Source organism: Triturus cristatus, chromosome 3_2, assembly GCF_964204655.1.
Source record: "Triturus cristatus chromosome 3_2, aTriCri1.1, whole genome shotgun sequence".
In the NCBI taxonomy this organism is placed as follows: Eukaryota; Metazoa; Chordata; class Amphibia; order Caudata; family Salamandridae; genus Triturus; species Triturus cristatus.
This window is the reverse complement of record NC_140584.1, coordinates 673,164,099-673,187,502: the sequence shown is the minus strand read 5'-3', so window position 1 is coordinate 673,187,502 and position 23,404 is coordinate 673,164,099.

Sequence of the window (23,404 nt, the reverse complement as noted above, 5' to 3'; positions counted from 1 at the left end):
TATGAGGGGAGAAACGAACAGAGGATCTTCGGTCTAAAAATGGGTCAATGATCTGGTTACAATCTCCACCCAATAGAAAAGCATCATCTTTATGTTGAATACATTTTGCTGTAATGGAGGGCCAAAAAGAGGAGTCAAAACATGTGGGACCGTAAACATTGAATATCGTAAGTGGGATATTGTTAATTAGTAGTTTAGCTAAGACCCAGCGTCCCTCGTCATCCTTTTCTTCTAGAACTACTTTACACTGGAGTCGCTTATGAATCAAAATGACTACTCCATTCTTTTTTTGAGAAGCAGGAGAAAATAAAACAGTTCCAACCCATAGTCGCTTTAGCTTTAAAGATTCGATGTCAGATAGGTGAGTTTCTTGGATAAGGACGATATCTGGATTGTAAGAGGAAAGGTGGGAGAGTACTCTTTGCCTTTTGATAGGGTGATTAAATCCTTTCACATTCCATGAAACAACTTTGAAGGTGAAAGCTTACTAAACTGATCTAAATCAAGAATTGCAAAAGCATACTGTACATGTAATAATAATTCAAACTGTATAGAAGTATTAACCATAAAACTCTTCAAAAAGGAAGAAGGAAGAACAGGTAGAAAAGGAAGAAGAAAAAGGAAAAGGGAGGAGGAGAGGGATGGGAAAAGGGAAGGGAGATCAGTGGGGAAGGAAGAAGGAAGAAAAGAGAGAATGCATAGAAGACAGTACAAATCCAGAAGGATGACTGTATTAAACATACCTGAAAGAGAAAAAATACACATAGGGAAGGTGGGGAGGTGGTGGTGCTTTACAAGACGTACGGACCAGGATCAGGAGGAGAACCACATCGAGAACGCACAAAAGGAACATGGAATGGGACAAGGTGTTGAGAGGAGTATCCGATACATATCCGTCTGGGGAGGAAAAAAGGGAAAAAATTTTAACATACATAACATGTAGACGTAAAAACAGAAGTCCAGAAAGTAGAAAAAGAAAATAGAGAGATATATAGGAGATGCCAGAAACAGATAAAGGAGAGAAGAGATACGAAAAGAGAGTGTAAGAACTGAGATGAGAGGTAAGGAGAATACATGAAGTCAAAGACAAGCCATTAGGAAGACAAACAAGTTAAACAATAAAAATCCAATTTCAGCCACTGGTCGAAGCAGAAGAGGAGGCGTCCATCCCTTCTTCACTGTGTAGAAGAAGAAAGTTCCTTAATTCTCCAGGTTCCTGAAATGACCAAGTCTTTTCTCGATAGGTGACTCTGAGAGTACAAGGATGAAACAAGCCATATCTTGCTCCCAAGGCGCGCAGAGAGGGACGCATAGCCAGAAATTCTTTACGTCTGGAGGCAGTGACGTTAGAGACATCCTGAGATAGATATACTCGTTGACCTTGCCAAGACACTTGTTTTTTACTCCTCGCAGCTGAGAGAATCAATAAAAGATCTGTGTATTTCAGAAATAAAATGATGACTCCACGAGGTTTTGAGGAGGAGCCCGTTCTGGCACCTAGTCTATGGGCTCTTTGTATACTAATGGAGGTGGAAGGTGGTAGGTCCAGAAGTTTCGACAAGAAAGTGGTGAAGAAAGTTACTGGATTATCCCCCTCAAGATTTTCCGGCAGATTGTAAATACGGAGGTTATTCCTCCTATTTCGATTTTCCAAATCCTCTGTATGCTTTTGGAGTGAGAGGACCGTTTTTTCTAAAGAGTCTATACGTTGTGTGTTGGACTGAACTTCAGGAAGGTGCTGTTCAACAGTAGAAAGACGGGCATCCATATTTTCCCATTTATCCTTTAAAAGCTGCATATCTGTACTCGTTTTTTCAATAAATGGGCGCAGCGCACGCAATTCCTCTAGAATTTGGTCAGTAGAAGAATGTGAAGGATTGTCTTCTGGCGTAGGAGAATTTTGCTTGAGGCGCTTGCCCGCCGGAGCGGGTGGGGAAGACTTACTGGTGTTAGTATGAGCCAATGATGATTTTGGAGTCGTCATTTTCGCAGATGCAGTGGCTCTATTTGTACCAGATGAAGATGCTCCTGAAGTACTCCCCGATGGTGTGAAGACAAATTTAGGTTTGCGTAAGTTGACCATAGAAAGAAATGAACGTGCGACAATATAGTCTCAATTCCCTGTGAGACGACTAAAGGTGCATGTGAAATGTTCCAGAAATATCTCCAAAGAGAGGGTGAAGCACCCAGACGTAACTCAGTGGAAAAGGCGACAGGGAATTAGAGTGTGCTAAATAACGAGTACAAAAAGGGGAGGATGACTAAAATGGAAGCACAGGAAGGAGCATCCTGAAGTAGCTGAGGCGCAGGAGAAACGGGCAGAAAGTCTCAGAGAACGTTGTTGTCATAGCGCCATGAGGAAGAAATTTAGGATAAAAAGTATTTCAGAGCAGTGAGCATGTTAGGGCGGGAAACATCCAGTTGTCAGGGGTGAAGCGCCGTAAAACTGCGTATTTGGACGTTTCCTCTAATGTGGAGGAGGAGAGAAAAAATGCAGTAAAGGCGTCTTGCACAATATATATAAATCTCACCCCTGAAGTGAAGTCGGTGTCTGAAAGTTCGTTGGTGTCCAGTGGCACGTCGTGTAGTGACAGCTCCTGTCAGCAGAGGCTCCGATGTTCGGAAGAGCTTCAAAATGGCGGCTCCGTGAGGGGCAGGGAATTCATCGCGGAGAGGGGCGAAAACGGCTCCACAAGCGGTGAAAAGCTGCTCCGCTGATTCCGTTAATGTTCCGCCAGCCAAATCCGGCGACGGTGCTCAATAGCGGTCCCGTTTACATCGGGAAAAATACGCCGTGAGGTGATCGATGCGGCGGAGCTCCGTACCTAGCCGGCCATCTTGCGCGGCATCCAAGCCACGCCCCCCTGCTGAAGACCTTCTAATTTTTCGAAATTTCCGTAATTGGAAAAAACAGGCAGAAGTGACCGAACCTATCTGCGAGCTCATGGAAAGATCTGAGTCAATTTGTATGCCTCATCTCTTTATCGTGTTCTTAGGAATAGGTGCTGGGCCTGGATCCTGGGGCCAGTCGGCAGGAGTCCAGTGCAAAATGTTGTTGTTAGGGATGATGATTTCTGTTATTTCGGAGTTTACTTTTAATTGATTTTTGACCATCCAATTTCTGATGAACCACACGGTGTTCCTAAGAAACTCCTTGGAGTTTGTTGAGTCGTCGTTGGTAAAGATCAGCTGCATATCATCAGCATAGTTATAGATCTTTACCCTCATCTGTCGAAGCGTGAGAATAAGGGGGGAATATAGATATTGAAAAGGAACGCCTATATTTTGACATGTTTGCACATTAACGCCGACCTATTGGTTTTGCGAATGACTGCCTGCCTGCCTTCATAGCCAAATAAGCATATGCTGGGACAGGCTAACATACAGGCTATTGCTGTAATCTAGTGCCCGATTGCTGTCTGTTTGGAACTCTGCTTTAAATCCGGTTGCCATTAAGTTAAACTCTTCAGTTTCTTCCTGAGGAGGCAGGTATGAGGGTTTCCCCAAAAACATCAGTCCTGTAGTCAGGCACACAGAGTTCATTATCTCCACATCTACGGTCTGCCTTATGGTCATTCAGTTTAAGACAAACATTGAAAATACCAAAAGTCTTGCTTTAAAGGAATGTTGTATGGTAATGTGAAGCATTACACGTAAATAGCATGGGAATGAATATGCATTTGAGTGGACGCAAAGAGCTGTAGAATAATATTGGTGTAGGTTAATAAGTGATGTGAGTCTTGCACTGTCAAGCCAGAAATAAAGGTCCATGGCATCTGTTCAGCTGCCAGAGCAAACAACAACATTATCTAGTTATCTAAGCCACTTTAATAGCATTATAATGACATGTGTGTGCCCTTGAACGTTCAAGCTCAGGCAGCTGGATAAATAAACAAAATGATCACAGCTGTGTTCATGTTATATGTGATGGAAAACCTTTAACACATTGGTGCCATGTGAGTGTGCAGATACGTTCCTTTAACACAGGCTTATCATGTGGCAACTTGTGTGGGGGTTAACTTTTAGCAAATGTGTCATTTAAAAGACTGTAGTTTTAAAGATATTTGCAAATTTTAACATCAATCATGATGTAAGCGAGAATCGGTAAAGCCAACATGCCTGCATAACTGAAAGTGACTCTTCGTTTGGTGAATTTGTGTGTGTAGTATTGTGAATCGGCCGGTGAGTAAATTTAAGAATGAGTCAAGTAAATGGATGAATTGGTGCATGAGTGCATGGCTGAGTGATTGAGCGCATGGATGTTGAGTGACTGAATGTGCAAATGAATAGATCAGTGTTTGAAATGAAGAGGCACTTTCGGTTAAAAGCCTGACCTGTTAGCTTTACCAGTGCCTTGCTTATGTAGCGATAATGTTAACGTTTCCAAATATTTTCCAAACTAAAGTACTCCATAAGATGTGTCTAAACCCAAACATATGAATGAAACCATAGCGTGGGATATACCCTGAGGTGAGTGATGAACGTAAATACTCTGGTAAAGTTAGTTTGCATTACCTGTTGTTTGACCCAAGAAGCGAGACCCTGAGGCGGGGCCTTTACACTTTTGTTTTTAACCCCTTCGTTGCGGCGGGAATTCTGCCGCAGCGCTGGGGGGGGCGGGGGGGCAGCGCGGTGGCGCTGTGCTCATGACGGAGCCACTCCGTCATGAGCCACGGTTCAGCTGTGCTCATGACGGAGTGGTTCCGTCATGACTCCGCCCAGTTGCATTGTCCCCCCGCACAGGCGGGGAAACAGCGCCGCGTGGGCGGAGCGGCCGCCAACGGTCGCGGCATGACGGAACCGCTCCGTCATGAGCACACGGCAACCGTGGCTCATGACGGAGCGGTTCCGTCATGAGCGGGGAAGGGGTTAATAACCTATATTGAGGGTACCAGACTGCAGCATGTTTATTATTAAACAATTATTGCTAACTCATCTGATAAAACTAACGAAAGCTACAGGCTTGCAGTTACATTTAGAGTGGTATTTAGTCAGATTAGTTAAAACATAGGCGCTGGGCTGTGTCCTAAGTGGTTGACGAGCTAGAGCAGCGCTATTTTGCCACCTTAGACAGTGGTAAATGTTTGATTGTCATGGAACTTTCAAGGTGTGCTTTTTGGGCTGGAAATGTACATATGTGACATATGTAAAGTGAGCAACAGAATATAACAATAAAATCCATAAAGCAACATAACAACACATATAAAACATAACAGTGTACATCACAACAAAACAGTAAAAAAACAGCACAACAAATGTAGTACAACACAACAAAATCACTTAGAAATAATGCAGCAAAAAGCACAACAGAAAATACCATGGATCAAATTCAAAGAGTTATTAGATTATCCAATCTAATGATGAATTCGGATTTTATTTCATATATTGGCAATGTTATTGTTAGAAAGTTTTCTTTATTCTGTCTGAAGCTGCTGGAGGCTACTTTGCGTTAGCTCTCCAGCCACTGCCCAGCTTGTTCATGGCCTGAATGAGGTGTGAAAGAGGTGTAAAAACGTTTCCCAGTGGGGCCAAGTTTTTCTTCCCATGGCAGGAAGACCAGCAGGAGTGAGGCCAGGAACTTAATTCACTTAAACGAACCTGCCATGGCAAAAGTAAATGTCAGGTGGCAAATGGAAAAGTCCCAACCTTTTTCCCCCTCATCAGGCTAGCACCAACCTTAGTGAAAGAAAAGCTACCCCAGAACCAGTTTTGAGTGACCACAGAGGAAATTACTGCTCATTCCCTTGGCCACTTGTATGGGTGGGCACACATACTCTGTGCAACATGAGAAGGGTTTTTCCCAATCTTGAAGTTAGAGAGTGAGGGCACAGTGGGATTGTTTGCAGTATGGAAACAGGAACAGCTGAAAAAGTGGGTATGTGTTTACCTCATTGATTAGGAAGTACCCTGAAATCATTCCCAACCACTGGCTGGTGAAGACACAAAAGTGGCACTCCAAGACTTCATCCTTAAAACACTTACGGGACCTGCAGAAAATCAAGAGAGGACCACACCTGCTGACTGTGACCTGAGAGCATGCCTGAAGGTCTGGACCTGCTGCCTCTTGCACCTAAGAGAAAGGATTGGATTCCAAATGTCAGTTGGCTGATCTCCTGTGTGGCTACAGGGAAACAACAAGCTGCAAGAGGCCTTTTTAGATTTCACCTGCACAGTGCTTTCTCTGTGTTTGTGAAATCGTTTGTAATAAAACAAAATGTTAAAAAGGGCTTGCAGCCCATACACTCATTACTTACCATTCCTATGCTTAGCAGGTCACCCTCCTTTTCTTGCTTCTCACTGGTCAGCAGCCGCTTCTTATGTCATCAGCTTGAACTTCATTGCTTCTTTCCTGAGCTTGCGCTGTTCCCTGGAGCTTGGACCATGTACCCTTTCTGGTTGGTGGTCAGTGGCTGGTAGCCAGTGTGCTTGCACTTGCGCAGTTCCGAGGCACTTAATTTTTAATTTCATCCTCACACTCCACACGAGTGCATGTGTTTGTGTTTCCATTGCCCATTGTTTGTGCTCCCTATCATCTGCCACTGTTGATTCCCACATGACCTTTTCTGTTCTTATTTTCTTCCTATTTCAGATAGTGTGATCTCGACACGAAGGTATTGAAGAGCTTTCTGCTCTCCAGTCCCACGTGGTGCCTTTGGTCTCCAGGGTTGCCAGAGGCTACTTCTCACACAATTGGGTGATATTTCGCCTGCTTGTGCGAGCAAAAAGCAAGTTGGGTGGGTAACCAAAATTTGGTTGAGAATTCGCCCAATGTGTGGAGGATTCAGACAATTGCGCGGCGCAGCCGTGCTTCCACCCAGGATTGCCTCACTGTGCCCCTCATCCAGATTTAGGTATATACTTGCCTCGAGTAACACCTGCAGAGGCAGAAATTTACTGATGCACAGGAAAATCCTTTCTATGAGGGTTATATATTGACTTCCGACATGCCCCCATAACCCTGCTGACCTGCCTCTTAGTTCCTTTGACTCAAGTGTGGTCAGATCCAGGTGTCACTGTATGGGTGTGTCAACACATCTCCGGCACCATACATTTTTGCCCTTTATTTTTTGTGGCTGATCCTGACTTTCTCCATTTTACCTGCATTTTGACCACCACTAGACCACCTGATTGAGGAAGGACACCTCCCCGTCAACTTGTGATTTTTGGTCCTCAGACCAGCCACCCAGCAGTCAGATGTTCATGGCTGGCCCAGCTTTTTCCCATTCAGCAACATCTGTTTTCCTCTGGGACCCGGCTCTCGAGTGAGCTCTGCCCCATCCCCCAGGCACTTCAAAGCAAAAGCCAGGTGAAAGGGAGAGTGTGCTTGTGTTTCACTTTCTGCACCACAGTGGCTTGTTCAAGAGGAGCTGCTCCTATCTCAGTTCACCAGGTGTTGCACGTTGTGTGGGCAGAAGATGCAGTAAGTAGCATGAGCACTTGTTATTTAAAGCAGCACTATGTCCTTGTGCAATGTGCCTGCTGCTGCTCATGTAAAGTGCACCAGTGCTCTTTGGTCAAGTTCTTGCAATATATTAAAAAAATGCTCTTGGAAACCAAAACACTCCATTTATCTCTTCAAATTATTGTCCATTTTATAAACAAACAGTTTTGTTTGGCTAGCACATTGGGAAGCGATTCTCTCATCACAATCCAGCACTATGTGTGGTCTGTATTACCTGTAAACCTGGATATCTTGTCAGCTGTCAAAAATTGGAGCATTTGCACAGGGGTAAATTGTTGTAATTCCTCTTTCCCTTGCCACCTGACCAGTATTTTGGGGCATCTCTTAGTTTTCAGTTAATGCGTCCAGATATTAGAGATGGGGGAGCCACTGAAAACACAGGCCTGTAGCCTCGCTTAACTCAAGCCAACAAGAGGCTTCTTTCTGCCTGTCTGCCACCCTCCCTCTACCCACGGTGAGGCGCTCAGGCCAGTGCATGCCAACTTTTGTAACTAGGGAACCAGGCTCGAGTCTCAGCGTCGTCTCACCATCCTGTGATTTTGGTCAAATCACGTAATTTTCCCAGTGTCTGTAAAAATGTATGTGACCATGTGTAATATGTAAACACAAATGGGGCTGCCCCTAGTTGGGATGTCTACAGGTCTTTTAGAGATGCGAGAAGTGGGGGAATCACACAAAAAATTTAGGACTGGCCTCACACACCACCTGGTGTCATGCTTCATCAAAGGCTGTCCTCGCCCTCTAAAAACTCGGTTTGATAGAGGGCGGGCATACACCTGATGACAGGGATGCACTTCTAAACTAAGTGGGGGCCCATGAGGAGTGAAAGTGCTTTAAAAACCATTACAGTTGTCATAAACACTAGTTTTTAATTAATTGGGCAACTGCATGGTATTAAAAGAGACAACGTTTTAGACTGACCCCACAAAACTGGACTTTCAGCTCGGGGGACGAGAGGAGCGATAGTAGCAGCGATGAGAGAACTGGAGGGCAATAAATTAGGAACACCAGAACCCCCAGCAAATGAAGTTTGCCCCGCCCATGCATCTGTTTGGCTTTTGGCCACAACAATATTACCTGGATTTGGTTTCCAACAAGGTCCGCAGCCTTTTTCATTCAGAGGCAGGGGAAGGGGAAGAGGCAGACAAAAACCAAGAACAACTCCCAGAGTACAGTGGGAGAATGAACCCACCACCAGCGAGGGAGCAGTGACATGGAACAAGGGAGGGGTGGCGGCCCAACGACGAGCAAGGATTGACGAATATCGTGAATCTTAGCAAATAGCCAATCAGCAAAGATGAAGAAGCCGTCCTCTCGAAGGGACTCGGCTTCGCTCCGACTCCAAATAAAGACCCTTTTTCTCTCAACACAGAACTGGCACAATTCTTTAGAAAGATCAAACTGAAGGATTAATTTAGCGAATCCCAAAAAGAGGATGATGAAAACTCAAACACAGGCCTCCGGAAGAAGTCCTTGTTCTCCCCACCGACTCAAAACATCTCATGCAACGTGCTAGCCTTTCAACAAGCAGTCTTAAAAGAGGTCAAGGAAATTGACTTCAACAACACTAAGGGCTTCCAGAACCTGACTAGGGGAGAGAGAACAGCACTCCAACAACTCAAGAACAATCATGAGTTAGTGATAAAACCGGCGGATAAAGACAGGGCCATAGTTTTAATGAGCTACACTATGTACAGGGGTGAGTGCCAACGCCTGCTATCAGACACAACTAGCTATGAGAAACATCGGGGTGACCCCACCACACGGATCATGAACAAGATTGGAAGCATGGTCAATGAAGGTGTGACCAACGATTGGATCACCAAGCATGAAGCAGAATTCCTTGTAAACACCGACCCGAGAACACCAAGGTTCTACACCCTTCCCAAAATCCACAAGAATAGGGTGCCACCCCCAGTAAGGCCAATAGTGTTGGGCATTGGCTCAGCACTAGAACCTTTGTCACAATTTTTTGATTCCCACATGACCTTTTCTGTTCTTATTTTCTTCCTATTTCAGATAGTGTGATCTCGACACGAAGGTATTGAAGAGCTTTCTGCTCTCCAGTCCCACGTGGTGCCTTTGGTCTCCAGGGTTGCCAGAGGCTACTTCTCACACAATTGGGTGATATTTCGCCTGCTTGTGCGAGCAAAAAGCAAGTTGGGTGGGTAACCAAAATTTGGTTGAGAATTCGCCCAATGTGTGGAGGATTCAGACAATTGCGCGGCGCAGCCGTGCTTCCACCCAGGATTGCCTCACTGTGCCCCTCATCCAGATTTAGGTATATACTTGCCTCGAGTAACACCTGCAGAGGCAGAAATTTACTGATGCACAGGAAAATCCTTTCTATGAGGGTTATATATTGACTTCCGACATGCCCCCATAACCCTGCTGACCTGCCTCTTAGTTCCTTTGACTCAAGTGTGGTCAGATCCAGGTGTCACTGTATGGGTGTGTCAACACATCTCCGGCACCATACATTTTTGCCCTTTATTTTTTGTGGCTGATCCTGACTTTCTCCATTTTACCTGCATTTTGACCACCACTAGACCACCTGATTGAGGAAGGACACCTCCCCGTCAACTTGTGATTTTTGGTCCTCAGACCAGCCACCCAGCAGTCAGATGTTCATGGCTGGCCCAGCTTTTTCCCATTCAGCAACATCTGTTTTCCTCTGGGACCCGGCTCTCGAGTGAGCTCTGCCCCATCCCCCAGGCACTTCAAAGCAAAAGCCAGGTGAAAGGGAGAGTGTGCTTGTGTTTCACTTTCTGCACCACAGTGGCTTGTTCAAGAGGAGCTGCTCCTATCTCAGTTCACCAGGTGTTGCACGTTGTGTGGGCAGAAGATGCAGTAAGTAGCATGAGCACTTGTTATTTAAAGCAGCACTATGTCCTTGTGCAATGTGCCTGCTGCTGCTCATGTAAAGTGCACCAGTGCTCTTTGGTCAAGTTCTTGCAATATATTAAAAAAATGCTCTTGGAAACCAAAACACTCCATTTATCTCTTCAAATTATTGTCCATTTTATAAACAAACAGTTTTGTTTGGCTAGCACATTGGGAAGCGATTCTCTCATCACAAACCAGCACTATGTGTGGTCTGTATTACCTGTAAACCTGGATATCTTGTCAGCTGTCAAAAATTGGAGCATTTGCACAGGGGTAAATTGTTGTAATTCCTCTTTCCCTTGCCACCTGACCAGTATTTTGGGGCATCTCTTAGTTTTCAGTTAATGCGTCCAGATATTAGAGATGGGGGAGCCACTGAAAACACAGGCCTGTAGCCTCGCTTAACTCAAGCCAACAAGAGGCTTCTTTCTGCCTGTCTGCCACCCTCCCTCTACCCACGGTGAGGCGCTCAGGCCAGTGCATGCCAACTTTTGTAACTAGGGAACCAGGCTCGAGTCTCAGCGTCGTCTCACCATCCTGTGATTTTGGTCAAATCACGTAATTTTCCCAGTGTCTGTAAAAATGTATGTGACCATGTGTAATATGTAAACACAAATGGGGCTGCCCCTAGTTGGGATGTCTACAGGTCTTTTAGAGATGCGAGAAGTGGGGGAATCACACAAAAAATTTAGGACTGGCCTCACACACCACCTGGTGTCATGCTTCATCAAAGGCTGTCCTCGCCCTCTAAAAACTCGGTTTGATAGAGGGCGGGCATACACCTGATGACAGGGATGCACTTCTAAACTAAGTGGGGGCCCATGAGGAGTGAAAGTGCTTTAAAAACCATTACAGTTGTCATAAACACTAGTTTTTAATTAATTGGGCAACTGCATGGTATTAAAAGAGACAACGTTTTAGACTGACCCCACAAAACTGGACTTTCAGCTCGGGGGACGAGAGGAGCGATAGTAGCAGCGATGAGAGAACTGGAGGGCAATAAATTAGGAACACCAGAACCCCCAGCAAATGAAGTTTGCCCCGCCCATGCATCTGTTTGGCTTTTGGCCACAACAATATTACCTGGATTTGGTTTCCAACAAGGTCCGCAGCCTTTTTCATTCAGAGGCAGGGGAAGGGGAAGAGGCAGACAAAAACCAAGAACAACTCCCAGAGTACAGTGGGAGAATGAACCCACCACCAGCGAGGGAGCAGTGACATGGAACAAGGGAGGGGTGGCGGCCCAACGACGAGCAAGGATTGACGAATATCGTGAATCTTAGCAAATAGCCAATCAGCAAAGATGAAGAAGCCGTCCTCTCGAAGGGACTCGGCTTCGCTCCGACTCCAAATAAAGACCCTTTTTCTCTCAACACAGAACTGGCACAATTCTTTAGAAAGATCAAACTGAAGGATTAATTTAGCGAATCCCAAAAAGAGGATGATGAAAACTCAAACACAGGCCTCCGGAAGAAGTCCTTGTTCTCCCCACCGACTCAAAACATCTCATGCAACGTGCTAGCCTTTCAACAAGCAGTCTTAAAAGAGGTCAAGGAAATTGACTTCAACAACACTAAGGGCTTCCAGAACCTGACTAGGGGAGAGAGAACAGCACTCCAACAACTCAAGAACAATCATGAGTTAGTGATAAAACCGGCGGATAAAGACAGGGCCATAGTTTTAATGAGCTACACTATGTACAGGGGTGAGTGCCAACGCCTGCTATCAGACACAACTAGCTATGAGAAACATCGGGGTGACCCCACCACACGGATCATGAACAAGATTGGAAGCATGGTCAATGAAGGTGTGACCAACGATTGGATCACCAAGCATGAAGCAGAATTCCTTGTAAACACCGACCCGAGAACACCAAGGTTCTACACCCTTCCCAAAATCCACAAGAATAGGGTGCCACCCCCAGTAAGGCCAATAGTGTTGGGCATTGGCTCAGCACTAGAACCTTTGTCACAATTTTTTGATTGGTTTTTAAGACCTATTGTGCAAAAGTCCCCCTCATACCTCAAAGACACAAAAGACGTTTTATGCCATCTGCGGGATTTGAAGGTCAACATTAACGAGGATCTGTTCATAACCATGGACATCGAGGCGCTCTATACGAGCATCCCCCAGAGACGCACTCTGGCAGTTGTAGAACAAACCCCTTTGAATCAAGATTGGATTTTCATGACCCGAGACATTAAATTATTAAGTGTGTGGAGATGGAACTTACCAAAAATTTCTTCGAGTTCGAGGAGGTGCTGTGCCATCAGATCAAGGGCACGTCCATGGGCAGCACTTTCGCGCCGAACATGGCGTGCCTGTATGTCCACCAATTCGAGGAATACCATATCTTCAAACCCAACAACCCCTTTGCTCAACAGATGAAAACATTTAAATGATACATAGATGATATCTTCATTGTGTGGCAAGGAACACCAGAGGAAGCCACGCCTTTTGTTGAGTGAGTTAACAGCAAAGACGAACACCTCAACTTCACCCACACCATTGAAAAGAATCTCGCAATCTTCCTTGACTTGGATATTACCCTGACGAACGAGGGTATCGCCACTAAAGTACACGTCAAACCTACACATAGGAACAGCCTATTACTGTACGAAAGCTACCACCCCAGAGCACTGCGCCAAAGCCTACCAGTGGGACAATTTCTCAGAATCCAGAGAAATTGTTCTGAACTAGAAGTGTTTAAAGAACAGGCAGAACACCTGGAAACCAAACTCCTGGCAAGACATTACCCTAAAAAAAATTATCAGAAGAGCCAAGAAAAGGGCCAGGAATAACAATAGGGAAGCACTGCTGGACACCACACCAAAAGAAAAATCTGAACCGATGGTATGCGTAACCACGTATACTCCCGTGTCAAATAAGGTCCAAAACTTCATAAAGAAAAAATGGGCACTTCTGAATAGCGGACAGCGACAGTGGGCACCGCCGTTGTTTGCTTTTAAGAGGAGCAGGAACCCCAGGGATGATCTGGTACACTCTAAGATCAAGCACGATGAGAACGAATGTCAAAACACACTCTGGAGCCAGCCAAGACCTACAGGCCATTTCCCCTGTGGCAATTGCATATCCTGCCATCTGACCATCACCACAAAAGAAGTGGATATCGGTACCAACAACCCATGGAAGCTGAAGGACTTCAGCAACTGCAATACCGAGAATGTAATCTACCTCCTGAAATGCCCGTGCAACCTGAGGTACGTGGGAATGACCACAAGGAAAGTGAAGACACGGATCAACGAACACCGAAGTACTATCCGGTGCAAAAAATCGAATACCAGACTCACGAAACACTTCCTAGACCTAAACCATAAGGAATCTACAATGGGATATGCTGGAAGTGATGAAAAAACTAAAAACGGACATCACCAGAAACCTGCACGTTAGGGAACAACGCTGGGTGTACCGCTTGCGCACATGAGACACAGGCCTTAATGATGAAATCTCATGGCTACAGATGGCACGGTTCCTTAATAAGGTGACATCAAGAACAATGAAGGATACGATACCCATCACTGATAGAATGGTGAACTGAGACAGGCAGAAACATCTAAAACACCGTGAATATTCATACACTGTATACCTACACATACACCTTCTCTTATGATATCTGTCACTAAACAATACAACATGTTCAGACTAGGAACATTCTCTGATTACATATGGCATGTGACCAGACAATCATACCCCTTGTAAAAAGGCCGCAGGATGGAGAGGAGTCCATCTATATTAAGATAAATAACAAACACAGAGGCGGCATAACCCCATCAGGGTGCTACTCATTAGGTTTGACTCCAAGGAGGAGTTTCGTCTTGTACCCCCATTTGGGATTAGATTCATCATTCGATAAAACGAGGGTGTTGGTGGGCTTATTTTATTAATTATTTTTATTATATTGCCCAAACACAAAAAATTAACAATAGTCTTTCCTCTCCGCCTATGGAAAATAGGCAACTCGCTATCTTATATAGTCATGCTTTTTATCTCTGGGAGACTTTGAATGAGCGCGTTCATCCGCTCCTGTACTACGTGAGTCCAGGCTTTTGCTTGACTGTATGTAATGAATCTGACGCGCACGCACGTCAGACGCATGATACGTTGCTCCGCCCCATCCACGCCCATTGCGGGGAGGAGAGCTGGAAGAGAACACACGCTCTCCCCTTTCGGGACAAGAGCAACGCGTCTCTACTCCCGACCACGCCTACAAAACCAGTTTTTTTTTTACCAGGGGCACACACAGTTGAGGAAGGAAGCAGCAACCTCACATCTTCGACCAACACGCCCACCACCATACGGGGACACCGGATCTCATCCAGGTGTTACTAGTATACTACTAATTAACACCAATTACATGCATGCGAGTACTATATAAGACCACTCCCCTCCTGCTACCATTCATCGACGGGGAGGCGAAGCGGACACCTGTAGGCTACATGGCAGAAGGCGCACCTAAGACAGTAAGAGTGTGTATGATGTATGGATGGATGTTAGAGCGTGCACTACGCCCCGGTGTAGATTAAATCCCTCTACTATTTATGTAGAGTACCTGTTTTCTGCCACAGTTTTTAATGTTTTCCTGCATTTTTAAACTTTGTCATGAACCTGACCTATCATCACCAGGCGCTGATATTGTGTTTTCTCCCACTTTTCCCAGAATGTCAGTTTAGGGGCTTACCCCACTCGACCTCCCATGGAGAAAGTAGGGTAATTACCTAGGGCAAGAGAGAGATTCTCTCGCCTTTTTTGAGGAAGTGTAAACACGTATGATTGACACATGTTTTGCACTTAGATACCACCATGCGCTATTAAAAGTGTGGTGATGTATGGTAACTAGCATTACAACTGACAAAAATCCACAAATTCTGTGTGTGTTTGTCTCCTTTTTTTTCTACATGCATAGTTGGGAGTACTATACCAGCGGGGATAGTGACAGTACACACCCCATATAGTGGTTGGACTTTATTTACTCACTTTTAAATATAAAGACGGAGCCCCATAGATACATGGTCCTGACGAATGCTACGTACCCTTCGGGGACATCTAGCAGATACATGTTGACCACAGCCATCACGGTGAAGTCACTGCTCACTTCTTTTTAATAACATACAGTTGCCCAATTCATTAAAAACTAGTCTTTATGACAACTGTAATGGTTTTTAAAGCACTTTCACTACTCACGGGCCCCCACTTAGTTTAGAAGTGCATCCCTGACGTCAGGTGTATGCCTGCCCTCTATCAAACTGAGTTTTTAGAGGGCGAGAACGGCCTATGATGAAGCATGACACCAGGTGGTGTGTGAGGCCAGTCCTACATTTTTTGTGAGATGCCCCCACTTCACACGCATCTTTTAAAGACCCGTAGAAATCCCAACTAGGGGCAGCCCCATTTGTGTTTACATTTTGTGTTGAAGGTTGGCTAGCCCCTAAGCCCTGTGCCTCTTGTTCCCATCCCTGGCTAAATACCAGGGCTAGTGTGTTCGAACATGTGAAATATAACTGGTGCTGATGTAAAGCACTTCAATATCTTCGGGATGAGTTTGCATTATACAAAAGCGGCAAAAAATGCACAAAGAGGTAAAACAAGCCCTTAACTTAGCAAGTATTTGCAATCAATAGATCTCGCAATTGCGATATTTTGAGCTATTTGCACTGTAAATGGCCATGGCGTTTCTAAAATAAAAGTCATTGTCATTTACAATACAAATTGGTCAAAGTATGGCATAAGCGAGACCTATTGTATTGCAGAGCACGGTGTCCCTGAAGTTGGCACTGCGCTCACCATTAAAGTAAAAAAAACCAGAAAAAAACAGAGCGCGTTGTCCCTGAAGGCGGCGGCGCACTCAGCATTAAAGTTTTTTTTTTTTTAATGAAGATAGAGCGCGGTGTCCCTGAAGTGGGGGCCGGCTCACCACTAAGGTTAAAAAAAGAAAAAAATGAAACAGAGCGTGGTGTCCTGAAGCAGGCGCTGCGCTCACCATTAAGGTTTTTTTTTTTGTAATTAAACAGAGCGCGGTGTCCCTGAAGGGGGCACTGGGCTCACCATTAAAGTAATTAAAAAAAATGAAACAGAACACGGTGACCCTAAAGCGGGCCCTGCGCTCAGCATTCAAGTTTACAAAAAAGTGCGGTGTCCCTGAAGCAGACACTGCGTTCAGCTCAAAAGTGGTAAAAAAAAATAAGCGTCTGCCATTGTACCATGAGTGCTGTGGGGTAGGGGCAGCCACTTTTAAAGTTAGAGCGGCATAGAACTCCATACAAGAAAGGGCCACCATTGTGCAGTATGGGCATGCTGCAAATACAAGAAGCAGCCGCCATTGTCCCATTATTCAATAAACAAAATAGTGCTCACCAACTTATAACAGAGAGTGTGTAACAAGCCAAGTAAAAGGTCCAGTCGTTATGGGAGGTAACAATTGCAGACAAGGTGGTATCCTGGAGGGACTAAGAAGCCTAATACCAAATCGGAGTCCAGTGTTTACGAAAGACAATGACACATGCCAATTAAAAATATGGGTGGAAAGTGGGCGGAGCTTCAAGTCCATACTCCAATACTGCATGCCTCGCAGCAGCACTGCCCAGGCTAGACCTACAAAAGGACCACCCTTGCCGTTGGCTCAGTTGTAAATACACATTACAAATGATGAGAGGGCTGAAATATTGTGATACAATGTCAGAATTGACGCCAGGAGGTAGCGTGGCATATGGTCCACCCTGAAGGAAATGCCCATCAAAATATGATGGCTTATGAGGGTAGTATCACACACACCTGCATTGTTTTGTGGCACTGTTCATCAATGCACATATGATATGAACACGAACGGCTTTAGCATGCTATACTTTGTATAATATGGACTGTAGAGCTCTCACGTTGTTGGATTGTTGTTCTCTCCCTTTTCTTTCTCCTAGCCTGCCCCTTCCCCCTACTCCCTTCCTTTTCTTATTACACAGTAGGAGTCCACGTGTTTCATCCCACCTTCTTTTCCGGAACCTGCGGAAAGTGCCTGTTATTGTAATGCGCAAAGTGTATCCTGACAATCCAATGTACACGCATTTTGCCTTATAATGCCAAACGTATCGTTACATTAATTTATGTGCGAGTTACATGGTATGGGCTCTATTGTTAACTGTTGTACACCGCACTCTATAAAATCAATTAAAACAAGCATTGGCATAGCCAATAGGTCTCGCCTTTGGGACGTTATAAGTGTTTAGCCATGCAACAGTTGCATAACTAAATACTTATAAGGTCCCAAAAGCGAGACCTATTGGCTATCCCAAGCGGCCCTGCGGCTGCAAAAGTGATCGCGAACAAACATCAAAGCGGCCGTGCGGCCGCGAAAGTTAAAGTACTCGCGTCAAGCGTGTCAAGCGCGTCAAGCGCGGCGCGCGCGGCCGCGCACATGCACTGTAGGTCTAGGCTGGCCTGGTAGCACTTTTTGGAGCCCTCTCAAAAAGTCTCGCCAGACCAGCGCATGCGCTGGGTCAGGCGAGACTTAAAAAACGAGGTAGTTTCACAAAGACTACAATGAGTGAAGTGATATCAGAATACAGGCCTGTACAAAGGTGAATTGGAGATGTGAGCGAAGATCAGCGCAGAGGGCAAAAAGTAGAGTGATATATGGGCAGCATTTAAGCCGATATGTATCATTATATCGTGGCTATAAGCAGCACAGAGGGGGTATTAGGAAGACAGCTGTACTAGAAGTAGAGGGAGTCGTGATTTAAAGTCTCATAAGAAGCCCAGAAGGCAGAGGGTACTGGAATATAGGGCTACGGTGAAAGCAACCTGGGGGAGAATCCCAGTGTGGTCAGGCTTCTTGTGGGGTGGGGAACAGCTGCGGATTAGGTAAAACCCTGAGGGAACCGTGTGGGTCACTGTAACACCTCTGTATGTTTTATCAGACCCTTTTTAACAATCGTATACCCATGGCCCAATGTTGCTTTCAGAAAACACTTGACTTGAGCTTCCTCAAAATGCTGGAGCGATGAATGTGCTGATGTAAAATTACAGATGAAGGCAGAAAACTGGGGTTCCACATGCAAATATCACAAAGTTCCAAAAGGTTTGCACTCTACAGCTTTTAGTATAACTGACTCAGGTGAGTTAGTGTGCAGCACTAGCATGAACAGTAGAAAACAGCAAGTTACATAAAAACAAACTACCAGGTAGAGTAAAACTTAAAAAGATTTCTTACACATCCTGAATCACAAGAAGTAGAGACAACTGCTAAACCAATAGCACTCACTTGATTGTCATTTTAAAATATAGCTTTCAAGTTCATTGTCATTTTTAACTTTAAAAAAGAGACATTTGTTATTTTACTTTTAAGTTATATTGCACAGCAGCCCGACTACTCTGCAATATGTAAAAAACATTGACAATGTCAATAGAATCTGCATAGGCGAAACCTATTTTCTTGCCAATGTTTGTTTCCTGAAGTGCCCAGCTGACCAGTAGCCACTAGACCTGGGCTTGACTTTGGTGCTGGCCTCCATCTGACACCCTGAGAGCCTTCAATTAGCCTCCTCTGAGGTCAAGCGTGTAGTCCTGTGGTTTGTTGGGCATGAGAAGAAAATGTAGAACTTTAAAAAGTGTTTTCTCCAGAGCTTTAGTGGGACCAATCCAAAAATGCATCCAACTGGCAGTTACACAGCATCAAATTGAATGTCAGCTTCATCTTGCTCAAAGGTCCCCACACCTCTGAAAAAAGTATTAAGTTCCATTCTTCTTGGGGCGCTAGAGAACCCGGAGCAAAATGGCTGCACCTTGTTGCTGCTCTGCTGGTCGAGGGAACAATCCGCACATTAGCCTATCAAATTTGTGCCATCCACAGGCAACACTTACAGATTCCAAAGCCTCTTCCTACCAGGAGCACTTTGATTGCCTTGGTGTCTTTGCCCTGTGCTCCATTTCGCCACTAACTGTAGAAGATTACATCAGACAAAATGGCGGCCATGGGGCGATCTGGATACTAACCGCCGCTGCTGCACTTCCGCCTCCATCCTTTGAAGTACCGTAACTCAGCGATTGCAACCCAAATTATCCTGACACGGCTGGTGGTGAGATTTGACTGCTTTGCTCTGACCCCTGCATTCCCCGTACACCAGCCAGCAGCGCGTGGAGCCACGGTCTGACAGAAGTTGTTGGCCGCCACTTGTACGGCTGATGCTGCGCTGCTGCCCTCCTTCTTTGCAGTGCTGTGACCCGCCGATATTCCATCCTGGTGGGGCAAGCAGTGAGCTCTAGATCGTTTGCTCAATTTCCCGTCCTTCCTGGCACAAGGGGCTCCAATCCGCCTGAACCCTGCTGCATGGGGGGTGCCTTCAAATCTGACCGGCTCCTGCCTACGCCCCAGCCGCCACCTGGAGACTGCCGATGGGAGCCCTACAGTATTGAAGCAGCCGGGGACCGTGATGCGCTCCGCCTTCAGCGGCGGTCATTGACAGGTACGGAGCGCGGCTAGGCTGGCCATTTCCCGTTCGTGCTGCTGTCTAGCTCACGCTGTTTGCCGGTTTGCTGGGACCCGGTTGACCCTGCCTGTGCTTCCAGTGCGCCGCCTCGGGCCCGCTCCCATCTACACCACTGCCGCCGCTGGGGATTGCTGGTTGAGGACTCCGGCAACTGTGTCGGCCAGGGACACCAGGTGAGTCCTGCGTTGCACGGCAGTGTGCGGCAGCTGCAGGGTGCAGCTCCACTCCCCCGTCTGTGCCGCTGCCAGATTCAAGCTAACCAAAATAACGGTGCGCTTGAGCCCCGCTGAAGGCGACATTCTTCCCTTATAGTTTTAATGCCTGCTTGCCAAGTATGCTATGAAATAGCATTGGGAGTACATTTCGCCCACTACTGATGCCCTTACAGAGGGAGCTATATCCCCTGCTTAGCCGTGAACAGCCATTATACCCAGGGGAGCCTAAAGTGAGCATTGGAGCCCAGAACACTGCCCAGTAACCTGCGACTCCTCCACTGCTGCTTCGGGCTGCTTCAATTTGGTGCCTGAATTGGTGGTTTGCAGCGCACATCCAGGGTGCTGATACCTGACCACAACCTAGCCCCTACTTTGCTCATGGTGCCTCTACGATCACACTATTCTTGAGGCTATATATTGTCACATGGTGCATGGGGTGCTGAGTGGTGTGCACTGCCCTGTCACCATGGCTGGGACCTGTGCTGAACCCCTCTAGAACCTGGTGGGGATTAAACGCAGAGCGAGGCCACGATATTATCTGCACCGCGAGAGCCCCATAAACGGAGTACTTTATACGGGAACAAGACCTTAATATTCAGCAAGCAGTGGCGTCCCGCAAGCAGCCCCAGGGGGAGACTCACGCCATGGGTCGGACAGACAAGCAACAGGCGAAACTGAACTTCGAATCCCAGAGGCTGACAAAATCCCAAATTCCAGCTACATCTGACACTGAAACAGAGTTGGAGGCGGGTGCCAGCACCAAATTGGAGCGTATGATGTTAGCAATGCAGCAGAGTTTGCAGACCATTGATGCTAAGATAGACCACCTCAACCTACGAATGGACGGTATGGCGGCAAAGCTTGATTAGCATGGATCACGAATAACGGAGGCGGAGGAGCGCATCGCGACGACTTAAGATCAGATGGAGGTAGTTAGTGCCTCGTGTTCCAACATGGAGAAGCTCCTAGCGGTGATCCAAGCGCGGAATGAGGACCTTGAAGCTTGTTCCCGCAGGAACAACCTGCGCATCACCGGGATCCCGGAGTCGACCAACACAGGTCCCATGGAGACTTATGTCGAGACCCTGCTTAAAGATATGCTAGGAGCAGAACATTTTTCAACGGTATTAATTGTGGAGAGAGCTCACCGCTCCCTGGCGCCTAGGCCGGTGCCGGGAGCCCCACCATGCCCCATTATAGCGAGACTCTTGAACTATCGAGATCGAGACACGGCCCTGCGCCTAGCCAGGGAAAAAGGGATTACTGACTAAAAGGGGATGAAAGTGGAGCTCTTCCCGGATTTCACAGTAGCTGTTCAACAAGCGCGTCATGAATTTCAAGCTGTGAAAAAGAAACTGCAAACGCTCAAGATACTCTATGCTATGTTTTATCCTGCGCTGCTGTGCATCCAACATGCAGGAAAAGCCAGAATTATCACATCGTCTAAAGACACTCTACAATATGTGCTCCAAACTGAGCATCAAAAATCGACGAGATCTGCAGACGCTGGTGCAGATTCTGAGGCCTGAACAGGTGAGATTATCAATGTGTGGAACATAAGGGGTACATGCAGGTTGCTGATGCACAGAGACTTAGCACTACTGTAGCACTGCTGTTCTATACGTTTTTCAGTTATTATACTATGTTGACCGTATCCTCATGCACACTGTAATGTTCTTTATCTATAAGCGACACTACCTGAGAAGCTACTAGCTCTTTTTCAGACTTTTATGAATAAGTACCTGGGTGCTACCCATGTTTATTTCTGAACTTCTTAATGTCTCTGTAGACCTGTGGTTGTGATGTTTATCAAGAATCCCTCGACCCCCCCTGATACCACCTGGGGGGCAAACGGCCACTGGTGACCCCCAGATAGGGAGTACCCCACCACAGTTACGGTTCCCTTCGTACTCTTACGGGGTGGGCCGACCTGTATTACGCCATGCGGTTGCATGGATGTTGTTTGATTGTATGGGGAGGGATTCTCAGCACAGTTCTGCTGCTGGAGTGGAAGGGTTGGGATGTTGGGGATTTATATGTTTTTACCACTGTATGGGACACACACCCTCGACAGATATGGGCAAGTACTGCAACAAGCTATATGAGACGACAATTCGTTTTATTGTACTCCACAGGGAATGACGGAAGCTAAATCTAAAGGGATTTCGTTGCTGACCTGGAATGTTCGGGGTCTTAATAACCCCAGAAAAGTTAGACATGTGCTATCCTATCTGGACCGTCATAATGTTCAAATTGCGCTATTACAAGAAACGCATCTAACCAAGCACACTGTCTCATCAGTGGCGTCCAGATGGGCGGGGGTACGACTGGCAGCCTCCTACTCCTCTTACTCGAGAGGCGTTATGATATTAATCAAAAAAGGCATACCATTTGATCCCATACATATAGAAGAAGACATGCTGGGGCTCTAATTGCTGGCACAGGGCATGATGTGTGGTACACGAGTACTCATAGCCAATGTTTATGGACCCAACACCGACGATTCGGCCTTTTATGAGACATTATGGGGTGAAATATACAAACTCTCTCCATCGATCATTATATGTGGGGGGGACTTCAATGTTGTATTATCACCTGCACTTGACCGTTGCTCAAGGGCGGAGCACACATTGAAAAAGGCGACATCCACGGTGCTCAATGGTATGCACAATCTAGAACTAACTGATATCTGATATCTGGCGCCTGCGGTATCCAAATGCACAAGAAGGCACGTGTCATTCCTATGTCCATCAGTCATGGTCCTGCATTGATTACTGGCTGGTCACCGCTGATGTGGCGTCCTGGACCCTCCATGTCTGGCACTTACCTCGTACCTTGCCCGATCACTCACCGGTCCTTTTCACTATATCTTTACCAATGCATACTCCCCCACAGTCCCAGTGGAGACTCCAGCCCTCCTCCTTGCTCGACCAAGTCTTCTGTGAAGGCATCCGCAAAGCGATCACGGATTATTTCTCTCACAACACTAGGCCAGTCTCAAGTGCAGGGACACTTTGGGAGGCTTTCAAAGTGACCATACGGGAGGCATGTATTGGACTGCATGCTGGAATCCTAAAGTCCCTGCGCGGCACCATGCACTGACTGGGTGAGCTGGAGCGCGCATATAGTACCACAGCAGATCCTACTCTTTTAGCGAGTATTAAAACAAAGATCACCGAGTATAATGAGGTAGCAGATCAAGAAATTTGTCAGATGTCACGCAGGCACATAGCAAGGTACTACGGCGAAGGGGGCAGGCCTGGCAAAACATTAGCTAGCAGGATAGTAGATTTGCGAGGACGGAATTATATAGTTAAGGCTTTCACGGACGGCGATATTACACACTA